The sequence below is a fragment of the Staurois parvus genome, unplaced genomic scaffold (assembly GCF_062004578.1).
Source record: "Staurois parvus isolate SC_StPar_1 unplaced genomic scaffold, SC_StPar_1.0 ptg000131l, whole genome shotgun sequence".
Classification (NCBI taxonomy): domain Eukaryota; kingdom Metazoa; phylum Chordata; class Amphibia; order Anura; family Ranidae; genus Staurois; species Staurois parvus.
Genome location: NW_028317927.1, coordinates 6,203,877 through 6,217,691, shown reverse-complemented (window position 1 = coordinate 6,217,691; position 13,815 = coordinate 6,203,877). Strand labels below are relative to the sequence as shown.

General features: G+C 42.0%; 1 long non-coding RNA gene across 1 annotated transcript; it reads right to left on the bottom strand.

The window, feature by feature from the left end:
• Window positions 1–12,483: 12,483 nt before the first annotated feature.
• LOC149466353 (uncharacterized) lies at window positions 12,484–13,469 on the bottom strand. The gene is made up of 2 exons (XR_016312083.1): window positions 13,009–13,469; window positions 12,484–12,804 (listed from the first exon to the last, which is right to left on the bottom strand). It is a non-coding gene; the product is annotated as an uncharacterized LOC149466353 (long non-coding RNA).
• Between the last annotated feature and the right edge of the window lie 346 nt (window positions 13,470–13,815).

The following is a 13,815-nucleotide window of genomic DNA, read 5'->3' as shown; positions in this document are numbered from 1 at the left end:
GAAAGTCCAAGAGAATCCCATGCGCAGAAGAATGCAAATTGTCTGCCAGCATTTTCTGCATGCTGCAATCATATTGCCATCAATCTTCACAAGATTCTCCGTGCCTTTGAAGCTCACAAACCCCCATAACATCAGTGATCCACCACCATGTTTCACAGTGGAGATAGTATTCTTGTTGCTATAGGCCTGGTTGACCCTTCTCTAAGCATAGCGCTTATGGTTGTGACCATAAAGCACTATTTTGGCCTCTTCGGTCCAGATTTCAGTGTTCCAGAAGCTGTGAGTTGTGTCATTGTGTTGTCAAGCATATTGTAACCAGGCTTTTTTGTGTCATTGGTGGAGAAAAGGCTTTTTTCTAGCAACTCGACCATTAAGCTCATTTTTGTTCAAGTATTGTCGTTGAAATAACCACAACATCTTTTTCCAGAGCAGCCTGTATTTCTCCTGAGGTTACCTGTGGGTTTTTCTTTGTATCCCTAACAATTCTTCTGGCAGTTGTGGCTGCACTCTTTCTTGGTCTATCTGACCTTAGTTTGGTATCAAGGGATCCCCAAATTTTCTACTCCTTAATAAGTGATTGAACAGTACTGCTTGCATATTCAAGGCTTTGAAAAAATTTGAAAAATTGTTGCCATGTTTTGCCATACCAGAAAAACGCTCTTGGTAGCGCAACATAATGCTCAAAAGTGCATGAAAACTAGCGATTTGTATGTTTCCATGTATTTCTATGGGAATGAAAATGCACCAAAAATGCATCAATCTGCCTGAACAGAGCTAGAAAAGTAGCTCCAAAACTTTTTTGAGATTCAGGTGTTCTGCTTCAGGCAACTTGGAATGGAGATGTCAACCATCTCCATCCAAGGAGCAGGACCCTCCTAACCCTCTTGTATTGAACTGTATTGTTGCTGTATTGTCTCCCGTTATATTGTAAAGTGCTGAGCAAACTGTTGGAGCTGTATAAATCCTGTATTATAATAATAATAGAGTAATTATGATTTTTTTCTCCCTGAGCGTTTTGAAGCTTCAAGCTTCACACTACAAAACGTTCAGGTGTGAATGGGGCCTTAGAGCACACCGTGGTCAGTTTTCTGGCTGTGCTGGGAACTTAGTCTGCTCTCCTCCAATGATCAGACTTGACCTAACACACTCCCACTGTACAGCCATTCACTGAGAATATCAGTATTCTGCTGTTTCTCCTCCCCAGCTCTCTGAGCATCTTATGCAGCTGAGAATTGAGGGTATATTAACGCTTATAAAAGTTATAAAAGGAAAATAGGTTGTTTATAATGTTTTTTATATCTATACACCAATATTTTGCTCTTCATTTCTATTTTAAACTGAATGGGTTGTTTTACAAGGTGAGGAGTCTCATATTTCATAATGTTTGTATGAATACAGGCCTGAATTAAAGAGTGGGATTTTATATTTGCTGGAGTTTCTCTTTGAGGTTATTATGTACTTACAACTAATATTGTATTGCATTTAATAGTGCAACTATTATGATGGCATTTTTACTTTCCAGTGAAAGAATTTTGATTTAGCTATTTACTACAACGTCACGACTCAGCGTTGAAAGAATCACATTACTGTCAAATCTCAGGCTTTGCTAAGAGGCAACACCTCTGTCGCTGCTGACATTTGGAATGTTTTCATCTTTCAGTCCTTTAAATACTCTTGTCACCCACTCCTCAGCATCCCTACAAGTGGGAAACCTGGATTTGTCATAACAAGCCAGATATTGGTATGTGATGGATTCCATTTGCCTTGCCCCTGCAAAATAGCTCGTAAACTTGTCTTCTGAAATTTAATGGTGTACAGAATAGTCATGTATGTTCCTCAGACAGGAGATAAATTCATTTCACAACTGAAAAAAGATTTTCTCTCAAGGGGAGACCAACTTGGACTAGTCAAACTCAAGTGTATCTATTTTCTGTCCTGAAATATTTCCTTTAGGAAGTATTCCCTCATTTGGTGACCTCAAGGGTTAAGAAAACAGAAACACATAGTTTTGCAGTGCTGTTGTTATGGAGGTTGCCAGAGAAACCATTACTGGAATGTTTAAAAGTGTTGTTTCACTGCAAACCCACAGGAGTGTAGTTAGAGAGCCTTGGTGTGCTTTAATCCATGCAATTAGCTACTATGTGGTAGGGCGTATAAGGCTTCATCAGATAAGATGCTTGCTTGCAGTCACGGGTAACAGTCTCATTGTGACATACCAATCTAGAAAGATGGAGAATTCAGACATGGCAACTCATCATAAGTGCAAAGCAAAATAAACTACAAGGAAAATGTAATTTAAAGTGTTTTTTTTCCATTTTTGTGAACATATCAAAAGAATTGACAGAGAAAGAAGCAAAAGGAAAATCCTACCTGAGGCAAAAAATTAGTTTTTTTTCCATTTTTTTAACTCCTGAGTAAACCGTTTTTTAACTTTGTATACAGCAGATATTGCATTGATTATTAATTCTGTCATTTCTTTTTGCTGTCTACATTATCACTGGGGAAATCCTCATAAAGCAGCACTCCAACAGCTACAGTCAGGTCCATAAATATTGGGACATCGACACAATTCTAACATTTTTGGCTCTATACACCACCACAATGGATTTGAAATGAAACAAACAAGATGTGCTTTAACTGCAGACTGTCAGCTTTAATTTGAGGGTATTTACATCCAAATCAGGTGAACGGTGTAGGAATTACAACAGTTTGCATATGTGCCTCCCACTTGTTAAGGGACCAAAAGTAATGAGACAGAATAATAAGCATAAATCAAACTTTCACTTTGTAATACTTGGTTGCAAATCCTTTGGAGTCAATTACAGCCTGAAGTCTGGAACGTATAGACATCACCAGACGCTGGGTTTCATCCCTGGTGATGCTCTGCCAGGCCTCTACTGCAACTGTCTTCAGTTCCTGCTTGTTCTTGGGGCATTTTCCCTTCAGTTTTGGTCCCTTAACAAGTGGGAGGCACATAGGCAGACTGTAGTAATTCCTACACCGTTCACCTGATTTGGATGTAAATACCCTCAAATTAAAGCTGACAGTCTGCAGTTAAAGCACATCTTGTTTGTTTCATTTCCAATCCATTGTGGTGGTGTATAGAGCCAAAAATGTTAGAATTGTGTCGATGTCCCAATATTTATGGACCTGACTGTATGACTCAGCTCTACTCTCTAGGAACTCTAGTATAGATTAAGATTCATGATTTATATTTCATCATAGATTATGATTTATAACTGCAATCCCACACAAATCTAACCTTCCCTCCCAGGGCAGCCCCAGCACCCCCACAAACTCCACCCCTTCCCTAGACCAGAGCACCAAAGGCTCCCACCCCTCCCTGTAATCCCTAAAACCCCCTATCCCGTGAGAGTGGAAAGGAGTCCCCCAGAAGTCTTTATGTAGTAGTACCTATACTGTATATATTCTGTGTATGGACATATATAAATCCGGCTGTATGGAAAAGTTCAAACTGTTACCGCTCAGTGCAAGAGGAAAGAGCAGCAAAAGGGCAACTTGAGTTCCTCCAAATAGTTATAGTGTAGTTCGTAGCTGATGTAGGTATGCCACCAAGCTCTATCCCCAGTTTATCCACCTCTGCCACACTGCACAGCCTGGACAATCCCTATAATATGTCTCGGATCAGTTTTAGTTCTCTGCTTATTGGGTAGCAATGGCATCCTGATTCATTGTGCAGTGAGCAGGCTAGAGGCAGTGAGGTGACGTAGGAAACTGCATCCGTGAAAAGGGCAGTCAGTGTGACTCCTGCCTCCACAGCCTGACTTGTGCATAAGCCACATGGGCTTCAGGTTATTATTATACAGGATGTATATAATGGCAATAGTTTGCGCAGCACTTTAGAATGTAAAGGGGAACAGTAAAATTACAATACAGTTCAATACAGAAGGAATAGGAGGGCCCTGCTCATGGAGCATACAATCTAAAGGAAGGGGGAGGTGGTACAAAAGGTAATAGCTGCAGGGGATGATCTGATGGAGATGACTCAAGTATGGCTTTTAGGTGGAAGCGGGATAAGCTTTCCCAAATAAAAGAGTTTTCTAGGATCACCTAAAGTTCCAGAGGATGGGAGAGGTTCTGGAAAAAGCCCTGCAGGCGAGCGTGGGAAGACATAACAAGAGAGCTAGAGAACAAGACATCTTGGGAGGAGCAGAGAGGACAATCTGGGTGATATGAGGATGAGGTTGGTGATATATCTGGGGGCAATGCTGTGGATGGCTTTATACATTATGGTTAGTATTTTATATGCTGGGCTAGTGGAAACCAGTCACAGATTGATTAGTAAGGTAGGGTTAGTTCCTTTCTTTATAATGCTTTATTATATATAATTGACATACCAATGAACTTTAGAAACTGAGTGAGCCTGAGATGGGGCCAGGATCAGGGGTTGGGCTACATGAAGCTATTTGTCACAGCACACCTAAATAGAGGCAATGGTTGCGCTTGCTCAATTTGCAACAGCAAGCTAAGTGATTGATAGCGGAGCACATAGTAACCATTATGAAATATGAGGCTAACAGTTGCAAAGGAGGAGGAAAAACTACCAGTGTCAGTGGAAATAAAAAAAATCATCTCAAAGTTCATGATGTTTGAGAGAGAAAAAATGGCAATGAAAATCTGGGCAAAAAGCATCCCCTTTATTCTATTTCACAAAGTTGAGAAGTACTAGTCATCTGTTTTCCTCATTCTTGTTTGCTAGCACCATTGTATCTGAACATGTGGCAGAGGAGCAAGACTCCAATTGTTAGCAAGGAGGGCTGAGTAGCAGCCTGGGTGTGATAGATAGCAGGTGTCAAATTGTGGTCAGAGCTGAGAGGCTCTGCAGACCTGCCCTCTGGAATTTCCCCCTGCTCTTAAACATTGGAGAAACTTCTAGAAGCAGTGGGTGGATCTGAGTAGTGGCTGGTCTGTACTCTAAGAGGATCTGGGTAATCATCAAGAGAAGGCTTGGTAAGGGGCCAGGACACCCTTTAAGAGTAACTGAGCCTGCTCAATAGGAGAGGAGTTTGGGTGGAAGTTGGAGATAGAGTGAGGCTGGAGAGAGGAGCCTGGGAGGGGGGCCCAGATAGAGAGGGGCTCAAATACAGGCAGTGGAGCTTGGAAGGAGAAAAGCTCAGATCTTTGCCGACCCTAGAACAAGGACCACCTGTGAAGCAAGGAAAGAGCGGCCCAACTAGAAGGCCTGGTAGCAGCCACCAATCCACCAGCAGCACAGCAGAAGGACTACTCAGATCCACCCACTGCTTCTAGAAATTTCTCCAATGTTCTAGAGCAGGGGGAAATTCCAGAGGGCTGGTCTGCAGAGCCTCTCAGCTCTGACCACAATTTGACACCTGCTAGCTATCACACCCAGGCTGCTACTCAGCCCTCCTTGCTAACAATTGGAGTCTTGCTCCTCTGCCACATGTTCAGATACAATGGTGCTGGCATACAAAAATGAGGAAAACAGATGACTTGTACTACTCAACTTTGTGAAATACAATAAAGAGGATGCTTTTTGCCCAGATTTTCATTGCCATTTTTTCTCTCACACATCATGAACTTTTAAATGATTTTTTTTCTTTCCACTGACACTGGTAGTTTTTCCTCCTCCTTTGCAACTGTTATCCTCATATTTCATAATGGTTACTATGTGCTCCGCTATCAATCACTTAGCTTGCTGTGGCGAATTGAGCAAGTGCAACCATTGCCTCTATTTAGGTGTGCTGTGACAAATAATGTATAGCCAGCCTTAGTGTTCTGGAAGGAGAAACGTAAAGTGTCCTCCACCATCCAATCCAATCTGCATCATATCTTCCAGTGTGTGGACTTTCACTGAACACCCAGTGAATTGCACACTCACCCAAAATATATGCTACAATGAGTGCAGCAAACACAGCCTGATCAATCAAGGCACAAATATTCCCCCTGTGTAGCTCCAGCCTTCTAACTGATGTCTCATCTCTGTCCTCACCTCTCAAAACAATAAAATACTGGTGTGGGCTGTCCTGAGAAAGTTCACCAATCAATCACAGAAAGTATGGCCGTAGTGTAGTAGTTTATTATGAGTCTTAGAAACATACAATAAACCACATCCAAATTGGGTGAAAATGAGTAAAACACTTACATAAAAAGCCATAAGTAAATATAAAACAGGCTAAGTCAACTGTTTGTGAAAATGTGCCCTTTAAATATATGTGTGTGTTATTCTTGACCAGAACATAGTATTCAAATAGACTGTAAGTTACATGAAAATATTTTTTTGTGTAATATAGAAATTTCAGTAAAATACTTTTACTGTTACGTGTACTGTTCTTTCAGCCGCACTAAACAGTACTGTTCTATTTTTCATAGGATAAACTTCAAATTTGGTTCTCTAAGCAGAGTCTACTACAAAACAGCTTTGAGCAGCACTCTAGGATAAAACAGCATATATTTAGTACCTGGGGAAAAAAGACTATGTGTTGCATAGGTTTATTAAAGTAGTATTGAACCCTCAGTGTTTTTTATCTTAACTCAATGAGCAAAATAAAACAAACATTCCCTAGTTAAACTGTTAACCTTCTTACCCCAACACTTGCAGTTTACAACTTTTAATGATTCTGACTCTTGTTCACTCAGTGCTATTTCCCTGAAATTCCAATCTTCTTAGAAAAGAGTTAACAGTGGACAGTGCAGTCTGCATTCAGTCTGATGCTTGGAGAGGGAAGGTCAGAGGAGGAGGGAGGAGCCAGGGTATAGCATAGCCATCCTAAGCTATGGGGCTGTGTGTTTCTATTGATGCACACAGTGTAGGGTACACAACCCTAGTCCCTGCATTCAAGAGTGACTCCATGTAATGCCATAAGAGAAAGTAGCCACCCTGAAAAATGGACAGTGGTCACGGCACCAGCTTAAACTAGAACATAGGCAAGGATTAAGAGAGAAAGAAGCTGCATACTCAGTAAGTGATTAAATCAGCTGCTTAAAGTACTTTAAAAACTAAGGATGTAATATTACTTTAATGCTGAAAAGTGTATATATTTCTAAAAACTCAAGTAATGTAAGTATCTAAATGTGACCTGGTATCAGTCTGTTACAGTTGCTGTGCAGCAGAGCTCAAGGGGGAGTGAGGGGAATGGCAGCACAAGGAGCCAATCAGGTGTGCTGTAATAAAAGTAGCATACTGAGAGAAGGAGAGAGCAGAGAAACAAAGAGATCTAATCAGTCTGCTGCTTCTCCTTTCACTGTCTAGTAACAGGGAGGAAAATTAGATTCTACAGTGTACCCTCACTAGGCAGAATTGTGTTGTGTGGCAAAAATACAACCCTTTGGAAGGTAAAACAACCCTCATTTATGTATTTTATCTGTCTATTTAGCCGTCTTTTTCTGTTTCAGCTTTAAATGGCACAATTATGTTATTCCTATATTGCTTAATTGTAACTGTTGAAGTGGCTTTGTGGTGCAGAATAGGGAATGTACAGCAGATTGAGAGAGTGCATAGTTGGTACAAAGTATTCGTGTACTGAGTTATGTTATTACCTGATTATGGCTTGCTGATGCTGTTTTTGATAGTCAGTGCCTTGCTCTGTTCTCCTCTCCGATGCTGCCTGAAAGTCAAACAGAAATGGATGATACCAGCCTCATTCAGACCTCCATCAGCAGGATCTGCACATGCTGCGACAGCTCACCCAATTGCCATTGTTACTTGAAAATACAGAGCAGGCAAAGGAAGCATTCTACTAACTTCAATAACTTAAATAATGTATACAGATCACTAGCTTATGGAAGACCACAGATTCTCCTTGCATAACTAGAGTGATTGCTAACCTAAATGTCAAATGCGACATGAAAAGGAGATTCTCTATGTCTCACCTTTCATACCCCAGATTCTATAAATCCTGGCACTATTGGTCACTCTCTCCCAAATGTACAGTTAACGTTTCATAGCACCTACCATTTGGAGTGCATAATAATCCTGATTGCTATGTCTATTCCCACCCTGACCGGTATTGTCACTAACCTATAGACTATAACAGTTAATTACCCCTCTTACCTTCTCCCCCCCTTTTTTCCATCCTCCATCCTCCCCTCCCCCATCCTATGGTTCCTGCTGTACTGTTAAAATGCATATCCATAATGTCTATTTTACAATTGTATACCATTGTACAAATGTGAACCTATTGTTGTCCATGTTTTTTTTTTACCCTGTTACTTTTAAAAATGTACCGGTAATAAAAATGACTTGAATATAATTGATGTATACAGTATAGCAGAGCTCAGCACAGGCAGTGGACAGGTTTCCTGTGTTCAATGGCAATTGGGTGAGCTGTCATAGCACACTGAGCCCAGTTTACCTACAGAATAACAGACTGCTACTTATTCCTGGGGCCCTACTATGGTGGTTATATTGCCACCTATTGGTAATGTAAAAGGTTTTATTTTATCTATTAAATGCAGGACGTTTATTGAGCTGGAATGTGGTGGAACTTTGTTCCACCACCTCCAGTACTGGCCAATGTAAAATCAGAAGCCTGGCTCTGTGTTCACAGCCTAGCCCTCTTTATGGTTTCCACACTTCTCCCTGCTGCCGATGTCCCTGCTGGATGATGTAGCTGATGTTGCAAGTGAAAGAATTGGAGCCACAAATCCACAAATGAGTGTGCACTGTGTGGGGATACAAACTGTGGCTACAGGAGGAACTAGATCCGGCAGGCTGCTGAGAGATGAATTTTTCTGAAGTAAGCAACTAAAAGATGGTGGAGGGGGAAGGGTGTGTGAAGGCAGTGAAGGAGATGTGCAGAGGGGAGGGCAATGGGGAAGGGAAGGAGGGGAGCCATGGACAGAGTTTAGCTGCAAACAGGTGTGCAGAGGTGAGTTGTGGACAGGAGGTGTGGAGGTGACCTGTGGATAGGGATATAGAGGTGGGCTGTGGATGTGTGGTGTAGAGGTGAGCTTTGGACAAGGGTGTAGAGGTGAGCTTTGGGTCGGGGTGCAGAGGTGAACTGTGGACAGGAGGTGCGGAGATGAGCTTTGGACATGGGTGCAGAGGTGAGCTTTGGATGGGGCTCAGAGCTGGGTTGTGATGGGAGGTGTAAAGGTGATCTATGGAAAAGGATTGCAGAGCTGAGCTGTGTAAAGAGGGTACAGAGGTGAATATTAGTTGTTTTTATTTAGGGAGAAAAGCTTTTTTACTGGGGAAGACTTTTACTTGTATAGCTTCCTCCTAGGAAAGCTAGGGGGAGCTAGTTGATAATATTTTTTTTAGTAAAGGCTGAGAAGCTCTGCAGATCAGCTGTCTAGAACTTCCCTCCGATCTAAATACATGAAGCTGGTCTGCACTCATAGGGGATCCTGACCAATCCCCAAGCAGGAGGCTTGGCATGAAGTCAGGACAGCCCTTAAGGGTGACCGAGCCTGCTCAGCAGCAGGAGAGTTCAGGTGGAAGATGGAGTGAGCAGGATGGTGTATGGAGCCTGGAAGAGGGTCCAGGAGAGGGGCCTACCTTCAGGTAGTGGAGCTGGAAGGGAGGATCTCTCAGCCTTATTGTTCCCTGAGAGATAATGACCTAGGAGGCAGGGAAGGATCCAGCCCAACGTAAGGCCTGAAGTCAGCCATAAACCCACAAGCTGGCAGGAGAGACTGAGTGAGTAACCCCACACCCCCTGGGCCGGATAAGGGGAAAGAGCATTCAGGTGGTAAACCTGACTAGCCCTCATCTGAGACTGATTTAATCTAAAATGGCAGATTCTGTGACCTCTTGGCCAGGGATTCCCTTAGGAAGCTGGGTGAAGAAGAGGTTTCATCTGCAGTTTGAGGTGGTACACCAGGAGAGGCTGGATAGCTCTCCAAGAAGAGAAAACCCTTCTGAGCACTTGTATATAGTTCTAGGAAGTTGTTAAACAGTTCCCTGGGCATCCCATGTATCCCTCATCCCCATCCAAGTTCAAATCCCCTAATAAAATCCAAAAAAACAACAAGTTCAAAGACTGTTTACTTTCTCTGGAGTGCAATGCTGAAGGAAATGCGTGTTGCCTGGCTATGCAGGATTATAGGGGAACCCAAATCTGCAGCGACTCCTAAGGGGGAAGTGCTACACTTGATTTGGAGAGACAACACAACATACAGAGTTCAGTGGTCAAAAGTATGTAATGCAGAGGTTAGGATTTTGTAGTGGTAGAATTTGGAAAGAGGACATTTTCAGTTGTAAAATGGCCTGTGAGATATGCACTCATGAACTCCGCATCCTGTGAACAACACACACCTGAACTCTGCACACTGTATGTTAGACACTCAGAATCTTGCCACCCTTTGCATAACGCTGTCCTGAACCCTGCACTCTGTGTGTAGCACACTCCTGAACCCTATAACCTGCACGCATGAACCTTACCACCTTGCGGTTAGTACAATTTGGCTACACCCAACATTTGACACGCCACATTGCCACTCTTCTGGCAATGCCAAAAATGCCATGAATAAATGTATATTTTTTAATTACACTGTGGGGTTGATTCACTAAAACTAGAGACTGCATAATCTGGTGCAGATGTGCATAGAAACCAATCAGCTTCCAGTTTTTTTTTTTGTCAAAGTTCAGTTGAAAAAGCTAAAGATAGAAGTTGATCGGCTACCATGCATTGCTGCACCAGATTTTGCACTCTCCAGTTTTAGTACATCAACCCCTATGTTGGTGCATTATGTTCCTTTGTTTTCTTTTTTCTGTTCTCTTTAAGTATGTTTGTATTTTCCTTTTTTAGATTGCACCTAACAGTGGGAGTGGCTTAAAGAGAGATGATTAAACAGAACTTAGGCCTAGTTACTGTATACTTTTTGTACTAAATAGCCTTTGCCACAGTCTGTGTAGCCACCAAATACTCCTAATTACTTTGCCTGCAAGTCTCACAGACACACATAAACCTCAGGACAAAGAATCATTTTTTTTAAATTTAATTTAATTACATTTGCTTTTCTGCACACAAAGTTGTATTTTTTCTTACTGAGCCTACCCTAAAGAAGAGCTTAATTAAAACTAACAAGTGTTAAAACAATGAATGCTTTGGTCACGACCAGGTGCGGACTGACAACTCATGGGGCCCCCGGGCAATAGGGGATCATAGGGCCCCTGTGCCCTTGCCCACACTCAAAGCACACCCAAAAAAAGCCTATAAAAAGTACCAGGGGCATTTCATGGGGCCCCCTACTAACCCCGGGCCCTCGGGCAATGCCCGAGTGCTCGAATGGTCTGTCCGCCCCTGGTCACGACTATGTAACATACAACATAATGTATAGATTGCAGCACTTAGGCATCAGGAGTAGGGATGATCTCAGGTGTGTTCAGTCTCCAGTCCAAAGCTATCCCATTGGGAAGCTGTCAAAACAGACAGCCAATCATAGACGCTGGAGGCTATCTCCCCACCCGCACGTATGCCTCTTCTGCCTATGATCGGTTGTCCGCTTTGACTGCTTCCCAGAGGGATAGCTCAGGTGGGTTCAGACTCATGTCTGAACCTATCTGAGCTCATCTCTGATTGGAGGAGGGGGGGTAAGAAGGGAAAAGCAGAGGGAGAGAGGAGGGGGGGCAGGGCCGCGTACCCAGGTAGAAAGGAGCATCTAAGGGGGTTAAGGAGGGATCCCACTCTGAAGAGCAGATGAAGAGCTGAAGGGTCACGAGTAATGCAAAAGCCATTATATCACAGCAGCACGTACTGTAGCTGCCACACCAGCACAGTGCGGTCACGTCAGAGGACTTTCAAACACCTACTACACTAAATCGATTTCCCTTCCTCCCGTGACATCACAGCCAGCCACGTAATGCCCAATTTCAGCTAAACTTGAATTGACTGGCTCCAGAACTGCGCATACACAGTGTTTATGTATGGGCAGAAGGGGAACATTGCTATTGTCCATGGACTTTTACAGACAGAAGCAGACACTCCTATTATACTTTTTTTTTTTTAATGGACAATTGGCAACCCTGGAGGATGGATATAAATGGACATGCATCCATTTATGTCCACTTACATCCAAGTCTGTTTATATCTGAAAAAAACAAAAAACAAAAAAAACAAAAGATTTGTGTCCTTTTTTGCGGACATAAGTGGATGTAAACAGATGTCGTCCATTTATGTTCATTAGGTTTATGTCTATTTTCAACAAGAAACATATTTTTCAGTAATACTATTGTCCACGTAATATTTTCTTCAACAACTAAAAAAAATGGGTATGTAAAAAATAAATGCATGCTGACGTAAACTGAACTGAACTACAAACATATGTACAGACTGAAGTAAAAGGATGACTTTTTTAATTGAAATTTTGTGACTGAACTGATGACGTTCGTGTGAAAGGACCCTTAAGAAGAAGAGGAGAGGGGCAGGATTCTTGTTTCAGTTGCCCGGATACAGAAGGGTGAGTGACTGTTGTTATTCCAAGACTATTATTGTGTGATTGTCAGTATCACGAGGTGAAAGCAAATGGAAAAAAAAAACCTTGAGGAATCAAAACTAAAGCAGTCACCACATTTATTGACTGGTAAGCTGTAATATATTACATTTTTGTTTTGAAGGTAAGAAATGGTGGAATTTTGTAGATAAAATTTACAGTAAGTCTTAGCATAGAGACATGGAAAAATTTACATTTGAACTCACGTGAAAGCTTTGTAAGCAAGAGGAACTACAGGCATTCAAGACTAGAAGATAGACTGCTAATTTTCTGTAGGACAGGTAGGAGCTATGATATGAAGGGAATACTGTGCATCTATGCCTCCAGGAAAATCTCCTACGAATGTCCAAAAATCCTTCATGGCTGTCTTACACAGGGTCACAGCTGAAACAAACCAATAGATTTGTAAATCTTTTCAGTAACTCTGAGACAAGACACTCTCTGGACTATTATCTTCACAGTTTATGCCAAGGATTAAATCATTTAGGATGACAAACTTTCAGAGAAAACACACATTATTAAATCGAGTTTATCCTTCAGCATGTGAAGATCCCAAACATCAGCCTGATGTAAAAACCATTTACCCACCTAGTAATAAACACAGATTCAGTGAATGCTGGTAAATCCTCAAGAAGTTGTATAATAGTGCATTTCAGTCAAAGTTAAAAAAAAAAAAAAAAATTGGAAAATTTTGTTACAGTAGACGCCTGTGCTGTTTTATTTACTTCACAGTGATTCCACCTTTCCCAAAAACATGTTAAATGAGGGCAAAAAACACGGCGCAAGCCACAGAGCTCTATGTGGTGCATCCAAGTCAGGTGGTTGTTTGGACGCAAGCACTACACAAGTGTGGTGTGCTGGCTGCAGATATTTGTTTGCACAAGCTCTCAGAGTTCAATGAGGTCATTTTCTCATCTTCCTTGTGTTTTTCTGAATGTTCCACAAACCTGTCAGCCTTAAACAACAGTCTCTTTCTTCACATTGGAAATAGAAACACGTCCTCTGCAGGAATTTTCCACTTAATAGCTCCTGCTTTCCTAGCGGGTGCCTCTGAGCACCACCACTGCAATGCTGTATTTCTTTCCACTGCAGTTTGACATTTAGCAGGCAAGCACAAGGATGTGTATTCAGTCACCCTCTATCTTAAAGGCACACACTTTCCACCTCTCTGGTAACAATAGCGCATTATGGATGCTTGGGATAATTAACTGTGTGCCGCTGTTTACAAGTAAAGACTCTTTCTGCCCGCTGATAATATTATGCTACCGATTTGACTATAACAGCTGGGCAATGAAGGGGTTAATAAATGAGAGAATAAAAGATTTTGTCAAAGCAACAATGATAGGTGTATTCGCTGCTGGTCACAGAGATTTTCCAGCATGCTGGAAAGGTCTT